Below are 8,747 nucleotides of genomic sequence, written 5' to 3'. Positions count from 1 at the left end.
AGATCCTGATCTTTTCACTGCTTTCAATAAAATTTCAAAAGTAAACAGATTAGTCCATTTGATAATCCTCTGCTGATTCAGTGTTAGTAAGCTGTTTTTTTAAAGGTTTGCTTAAAAATGTAGAAAAGTCATTCTAAAAATGTAGTTTTAAATTTATTTTAAATAGAAACATAGCTAGTAGGGCTTTCAATTTTATAAATTATAAATGCAATAAATAATTGGAGTTGATTTTCCTAAATATTATTTTTTCAATAATTCATGACAGTTTTTATCTCAAGGAGAATTAATTTTGATTCCAAACATATCATCTACTTTTTATATTCTGTAAATCTCTTTTTTCATTTCAAACAGCAAGATAGGCTGATCTCAGGTATTTAATTATTAATGCTCTGGATACGCAGTACACTTCAGGAGCCTCAGCTCTGAGGCCACCACCTCACGCTGCACGCAAACCTTGTGGGAAAACCAGTGTGAGGGAGAGAGATCAAATTTTTATAACACAGATTTTTAAGGAATCTATCATGTTTTGTCTAATCATCATTAATTTGGGTGACATATAAAATGAACATACATTTAAAGTTTAATATATATGCATGAAATCTATAGTAGTAGAAAATGGTCTGTTTTACTGCACACTAGGGACAACCAGGAGCTCTTTCTGTAAGCTTAATAATGGGAAAAAATGTGAATAAAAATTTTGTATGAGGAAGGCCTACAGAAGTGTAACTGTGTTCTTTAACACTGCTCATTAATCATTTAAATAGTTTATTAATTCTATAGCTAGGTTATTGGTGCTAGAGAGAATGCATGTGAATTTTATGTATCTTCAATAGAAAATCAAATAGAACCTATCTGAAAAAAAAAATGTAAAAATAGTTGGTTAACAAAGTACACTGCATAAAGCACATCTTACTGAAAGCAGCTATACAAAATGGCATGTTTTAATTTAAGAGCTTTAAAGTAATAGTTGGTGAGAAGCAACTGCTGTATTTCAGCAGAGCAGAGTTGATCTTTGCTGCTGTTTAGATATGTAAGTTTGTTTCTCTTTTCCCTTAAAGCAAGATCCTCACATTGATCCACTTTCTGATCTCTGATTCTCTGCTCTTATGTGCTCAGAATACTACTGAAGAGACCATAGGCATTAAACCAATCCAAATCGGACAACTTGTAATATTGGACAGGTCTAGAATGTATTCACGAGCTAAGTACTAGAATTCAAAAATAAAGATTTTCTCCAGTTAAAGTTGTAGCTTAACTGGTTCATGAAAATTTAACCTTCTCATAAATGCTGCTTTTGAACAGCACTATTTAATGCAAAATAGTAGCTAAAAGGTATATTAGCAGCAGAATTCTGACTTAAGCTCTTCCACATCAGATTTCAGTCTTAAACAAGTGAGGAATTTGTTGCACTGAGGGTTGGATATGTCCTATTTCACATGTGTAGCGTTTATATTGCAATAAAATGTAAAATACCAGAATTCCATATAAAAGTCTTGATAATTCAGCATGAATATACAGATCGTGCATATAGTCATGCAATATATCACATATCAACAACTTCAGTTTAACAGTGTATCACTGTGTAACCTCAGCTGAATTTCCAGGCCCTTTTGAAATACTCAAATTGATTCAGTTTGGGTGGGTCAGCACTAAAAATTAATCTGACTGCAATGATAATGTGACCACAATGTGAATGTCTAGACGTTTATGTGTAACTTAAGCAGGTGATTAGCTGGCATAAAATGTCAAAACTATGACAGACGCGCTTACACCAACTGAGGATGCTGCTGTATGTATTCTGTGTGTGTGTGCCGTATACGTGAGCCATTGTATAAATTATATGAGTGTAGTAATGTGTTTCATTCTGTCTTAAATATATATGTACAGTATATTCAGAACCACAAGGAAGTCCAGCTTATCTACTAACAAATTTTCAACACTTACTAGAATCCCATGAGGAAAGTACAACTACGTAATTTTTAAGTAAAAAATATGGTCAGATTCTTTAGGATATTGATACGAAAATGTAAATAGTAACATGAATTTAAACAGCTCTACCAAGCTCAGGTTTACAGTGCCTTACTCATAAAAATATATTCTACAACTTTTATCAGTACAAAAATTAGTTATCTTTAAATTGATTCATAGATCAGACTGTACACAAGTAGACACAGAAACACACACACACACGTTAAAAAACAGCTAGTTAAAGAGATACATGAAAACCGAACACTTTGTGAGCAAAACTCTGAGGGGATTGACATGTTACTGGCGCTTATATGATGTTTTCAAGGTTTAAGCTGCCTCTCTTTTCTAGGGACTTTCTTTTCTCCCAGTTCACCTATACTGAATGACCAGTCTTTGAAACATAACTTTATCTTCAGCTTTCACTGGCTTTTTAAGAGAAAAACACAACCAACAATTAGAAACCTTCTTCTTTTACGTTTAACTTTCAGAATGATAGTATTTTCTAGCCACTTTTTATTGCTGAAGACAACATTAACATTAGAATATTATTTAAAGTGTATAGTAGCCTTTTACTAAGTGCAGCGGTAGTTTACTACTAAGTTTAATGTCCACTGTAAGAGCCATAATGCACTGGTTTCTTTTGCAGAACAAAGTGACCACCAAAAGCGGGACTTTGTGGGCCAGTTGGATAAAACATAAGCTCATCTCGCCCCCAAAACCCCGACTCTGGAACCACAACCTTCCGAGATTCAATTTGTAAGTAAAGTATCTTTGCAAGATATGCCCAATCAGCTGAGAGAATCATTGCTTGTCAAGTGGGTATCTCTTAGACTAACAAAAGAGAATATTGTAGCCAAGTCACAATACACATTCCTTCACTTTCTGGACAGCAGGAATCGCTAACAGATGTTACTTTGTTTTACTCACATTTTATGATTTACTTATTAAGTAGGTAAGTAGCACCTTCTTTAAGCGTCTAGAAAATGACATGGAACTCCCCCAGAATAACACTTATTTATTAGACCCCAGCACTCAAAATATCTATTTAGATTTCTTCTCAAAGCGAGAAACAACTTACTTATCTGTTCCACTGTATTTCAGACTAGAGTTGCCACTTTATAGAGAGATGTCTGTCGTTATTCTAACTTTGATGTTTGTAGACCAGAAAATATTTTTGCTTTACTTGAAACAGTTAGGTCTCTTCCCACTAACAGGGGTAGTTTAAAGTATTCAGCTGCGTGCCTGGATCTTACTACCCTCACTCAGCATTATGTTTCTTAAGAACTTTTCAAAGGTGAGAGGAAAAGTAGAGATCTGTAGACAAAAGGAGCGTATTTTTAAATCCTGAGTTTATCATTCCAACAGAACTTCTAAATAAGTCCAAGTTTAAAAGCATTATAGTTTACACTTGGATGACCGAAGTAGGTAAATGCTGTAAATTACTTTAAGAGGAGCTAATTACTGCGCTTGAAGAGCCACTGTCACATCTATTCTGCTTTTGATAATCAGCGCACAGAGCCGGGAAGGCTGTGCTGGCTCCACCGCTCTCTAAGCAGCAACATCTTGAGAGGAGAAGGCAGAGAAGTTGAGGAGCTCCTGGCTGGGTAGCGAGGGCGAGGGCTGAGCGACGGCCTGTGGAAGCGGACTCAAGCGCCTTGCCGGTGGCCCTGACGCTCCGGGCGGGTTTTCCTGCTATTCCTTCCCGTGAGCTCCCACCCCGGAGCTGCCGCGCCCCGCCGCGCCCCTCCAGTTCCGTGCGGCCGCCGAAAGCCGCCCCGGCAGCCCCGCTCGGCCCCGGGACGGGGCCGCCGCTGGCCCGCCCGGGGGGGTGTGTGGGGCGGGGGGGGGGGGGGGGCGGACACCTGTCGCGCCCGGGGGCGCGCGCGGCGCGGCGGCGCGAGGCGGGCCCCGGCCTCCCCGCCCGCACGCGCCCCCGCCGCGGCCTGCGGCAGGTGGGCGCGGGGCCGCCGGCACGTGCCGCCGCGCCGCGCCGGGAGGCGGCCGGGGATGAGCGGCCTCGCGCCGGCCCCGCGCCCCCGGCCCCGCCGCCGGCACCGGGCGCCCCTTCCGCGGCCGCGCCGGCTCGGCCGGTCGCCTCGCCCCGCCCGCCCAGCCCGGGTCGCCCGCCTGGCGCGGAGCGGGCGCGGAGCCGCCCCATCCCCGCGGCAGGGCGCGGCCCCGGCTGCCCGCGGCGGCGGAGCGGGGGGCGCGGGGCGGCGGCCCCACCTGCAGGCCTGGGAGGCAGCGGGGACGTGCGCGGGGCCACGCTTCTCCCCGCGGGCGGGCAGCGCGGTGGCGGGGGGGCGCGGAAGGAGAGCGCAACTTACCACTTGTCAGCCCCCTCCGGCGGTGCCCCCGCCAGCCGCGAGCAGACACACGGCCGAAGCGAGCGGGGATCCCGAGGAGAGGGAGGGTGCCGCTCGCCCGGCAGGTTCCCGTGCTTGGAAGGAGACAGCCCCTCGGTCCTCGCTCCGAGCCGGCTCCTTCCGTTGGCAAAATCCTGACTCATTACATAAAAAGATCACCCTGCCAGGCGCCCAGAAACATTTCTTCATCACGGTCACGCCACAAGCTAAACAAGAGGCCACATCAAGGGGAGGGGGAGAGGGGGAAGCGGAGGGATAAAAAAAATCCATAAGGTTTTTTTCCTGAAGATCCTCTTCCTTTAAAAAAGAAAAAAAAAAAAAAAAAAAAAAAGTGCAGAGGGGAGAAAAAAAGAGCAGCCACCAGGAAGAAACTAGAGAAGATTCACTCATTGTTGCCACAAAGACACCTCTCCCCTTCCCACTCCCTCTCCATGCTCATTCCTCCAACAGTGCTACAAAGACGTGCAGTCTGCGCCGGGAGTTGCTGAGCCCGAGCCGTGGGCTCCGCAACTCCGCGGGGGCCGTGCCAGGAGACCCGGGGCTCGGAGTCCTCCGACAGTAGGTGTGGTGAGTCCAAGACCGTCCGAAAATTATTTTTTTTCCTAGAAACTACCTCCAAATATAGTAACAGGGAAGGGGCATTCCTAGAAATTCGGGAGACGTCAGAAAGGGAAGATTTGTGAAATTCAGCTTCACTTCCTGCAGAGGGCTCCTAGCACAGGAAAAAAAAAAATCAAGTGAGCAATAAAGTGCTTTTCATGCTTCTCTGATCAGATAATGGTTAAAAAAAGAAGAATGGTAAAACACTTAACTCACATTTCTCCGATACGATCTAGGAGTTTCATCTGGGAAGAAAGCTAATCAGTAACCCCCTTTCCTCATTTTCTACTAATGTTTATAGATGTCTATCTCCTGTATTTACTTTCCCCCATGTCCTCGTATCAGACCTACACGCACAGCAAATAAAAGGAATACGCATATGAGTGAAAAATGGGCCAAATGATAACCCTCCCATGTATCACAGGAACACTAATTAATGTTCATGTGTTATTTTAAACAGGCTTTGCGGGCTGCATCTTTCATGCTACACCGATGTGAATAATTCATGTTATTATTGTAGATGTGTGCAATATCGTTACTCGCGTGGATGGGGATTTGAAGGTTGGTTTTTATTTAAGGGCCCCAATACTGAGAACTGCTGAACGCTGTCAGTCCCCATCGACTTAATGGTATCTTAGGCTGTTAATTAATTCTGCTCAGCAATTCACAGGATCAGGCCCTGACTGACAAATGTAAATGGGGACTTGCAGCAGACCCGCACACTGTCACGAGCTGCTGTTACTCCTCACGTGTCTCCTAAATCTATTTGCTTTGTGCTTGCGTCTTAACACCCTATCATTCTTTAGTCATATCTTTTTTAAAAAAACACTATTTGATACATTTCATAGGAAGCAGAAATGAATGTTTGCAAAGCAGTAACAGATTAAGATGTTCTATATGCTATTAATTATATAAAGACGCCAGTGCATTTGTAATAACACATTATTTATCCAGGAATAGGAAAGGTTGCTATAAAAAACACAATAGCCAGCTTTTGGGGAAAGATAATAGATTTCAATGTGTTCAACTCTTGCAGGTTAATTGAATTTCCCTAATGAAATTCCCCTCAGCCACATGAAATCCTTGGGTTTGTTCTTTGAATTTCATTATGACTTGCAGAGTCTTCTCTGCCCCCAAATCAAATGCAATAAAAGCACTGAAGTCTGGCTTTACTTCAGTGTTTTATAAACGCTCACATTTAATCAAAACTTAGTTACAGACACCTTCTTTGTCTGCAGTTTTGAAGGGGAATTAGCAGAATCCACCCGACCATCCTAAGTGTGCTTTGATTCCTAAGTGTGTTTTAACTATTACCGCAGTGCTCAATAAACAATTGCTTCAAAATACAGACCCAGCTTTCAGGGAGGTGCACCCACAGTGCTTCGTTAGCAATAATGCCTGGTTAGAAGTAGATTTATTTTAAGTAATCTCTTGGAATTCAAAACAGCTCTAGTTAATTGCAAAAAGGCCTTTTTAAGCTTGCTCGTTTATTTATGGCACACTGCTCTACTCTGCCTGTCACTCTCATTTCCTGAGTGAAAAAGTGAATGGCAGCTTCAAGTTCAGGATCTTCTGATCATTAAAAGAAATGGATGTGCTGTCCTCTGTTGGTCATACTGGTTGTCACATGTAAAATTCAATTAACTCAAAAAGGCAGCAACAGGCTCTGTTAAAATGACAAAAATGACTAAATTAAATCTGCTTCACCTTCCACTTTCACCAATAAGCCTGCACAGTGCAAGGGAGTTCTAAATCATTTCTACAAAATGATGCAAGGATGGAGACTAGAAGCTGGATTAAGGGGAGGACTCATTTCACATGACTCCCTACTACAGATTTTGCCCTGGCATTCAGCCCCACCGGACTCCGGCTGCTGTTTCAGCCCCTTGCTGTGGGCCACCCGCCCTGCTGTGCCTGGCACGCTGGGTGACACCGGGCGCTCCAGCATCCCTCTGGCTCCAGGGCTGGTCCCCGCGGGGGCCGGGGTTGCAGGGGGGCCACAGCACTGCCAAGCACGTGGTGAGAGAGGAAGTTTCGAGCTTAAATTTTGCATCACGCGGTCCGGTCTGCGTACGGGGCCATGTGTGCCAGTTCGGATAGTTTGCGCTCACGTGTAATGACTCACGTTGTGTGGTGTGATGGCAGCTATGCAGCTTCTCGGAGCACTCGAACTATGGCAGCTCAGGCTTTGCTGGGTACGCGTAATGCAAATTCCTACTCTGCTGCTGGTGGTGTCCTTCTGTCAGTTGTGATGTGTAGAAATGCTCTGCTCCACTCAGCATTGGTAAGCAGCAGAGGTGTGTCCACTTTGGGTCCTCATTTCAAGGAGAATATGCAGCAGCTGGAGAGGATCTGGGGGACTGTAGCAAGGATGATCAGAGGTGTGATTAGAGGTGTAGAAACCCTGACCTAGAAGGAGAGATTTTAAAATTTGGGGATTGTGTTGTCTAGAAAGGAGAAAGCTGAGGGCAAATACAGTAACACTTTCAAAACCATTTGACGTGATGTAAATGAACCTATGTCATGGCAGTAAACTGGTGTGGTGTGTTAATTATTGCTGCATCTTAACTACTGGAGTTACCAATTTCTGGTCTGCACTAGCTTCTCTTTTGATGTGATTTCATAGATAGCTTTCTAATTACAGAATTAATTTCAAGTAAATAACCATGAGACATGTTTTTAAATGTTATTTAGCAAAATCATTATCATGCTAATCATTTAGCAATGTTATTAGCAAAATGTAAGTTCTGTCTGCAAACTGTGGAAAAACAGGCTCTGTACTATCTAATTTCTCTGAGTGTCATGTAACACAGACTCACAGGCCTCAAACTGTTGTTACGTGGGTGAGACACTGCCGTAGCCCTCGTGCATACCTGGCTTGGTCTTACATTTCTAAAAAACAAGCATTTATGAAAGCATTACTCATCACAGGCAGGGTGGCTCCTCTCCAGGTTTATCCCTGAGGTTGTAGTAACAGAAAGCAGTATTTGCCAGATACATGTTTTGTCCTTGAGTTTGATTTTTATGTTTGTTTTTGAAAACCCTCTTAGGAAAGCAGCTTCAGGGACATGGCTGTTCCTCACTGTCCTTCATATCCATGAGTAAAAGTATCTAAGGAGACAGAAACCGATTTAGAAAATTTTGGGTTGTAGTTTTGCGTGTGCTCTGTGCTGAAGCTGTCACTGCTCAAAATCAGTAATTTACACTTTTCTTCTCTCTAGGGAGATCGGGCAGTGTTGTCACGGATTTCATACTAGAAAGTTCAAGTTCAAAAATGAGCTGCAAGGTGTGTAGTAGGATTTCCTCTCTGCTGACACTTCATCAGAGGTATGCCAGATTTGCTAAAGAGCAGTTCCGGAGACTTGTGAATATTGACAGTAAACTAAGTGCAAAAATTATACATTTTAATTACTTGTAATTAATACAGACAGATAATCTTCCTAACACTAAATCTGTGCAAAAAAAAAAAAACCAAAACTTTATATAAATGGTTATAGCCTTTCTTTAAATCAAAATACAATTTGAATGATGATTTTGACCTACCAACAGAATTTACATATTTTTAATAGTTAATGACAGTTATTTTTGTTCATACAACAATTGTACAATCTTGATTCTAGACAAAAGTACTGCAGAACATGAGAGGAAGATTTGTCAGGAAGAAAACAAAACTGTGTGGACTAATCAAAGGCCAGTGAAATTTCAAATGGTAAGCAAATATCAAACATGAATCAATAAGGATTTCCTTCCATTTGTAGTGCTGTTATTCTTTACATCGTTAGGATGGTTTTAAGCGCCGTCAGACCTTAACTG

Source organism: Strix aluco, chromosome 15 (genome assembly GCF_031877795.1).
Source record: "Strix aluco isolate bStrAlu1 chromosome 15, bStrAlu1.hap1, whole genome shotgun sequence".
In the NCBI taxonomy this organism is placed as follows: Eukaryota; Metazoa; Chordata; class Aves; order Strigiformes; family Strigidae; genus Strix; species Strix aluco.
Note: the sequence above shows the minus strand (reverse complement) of the source record.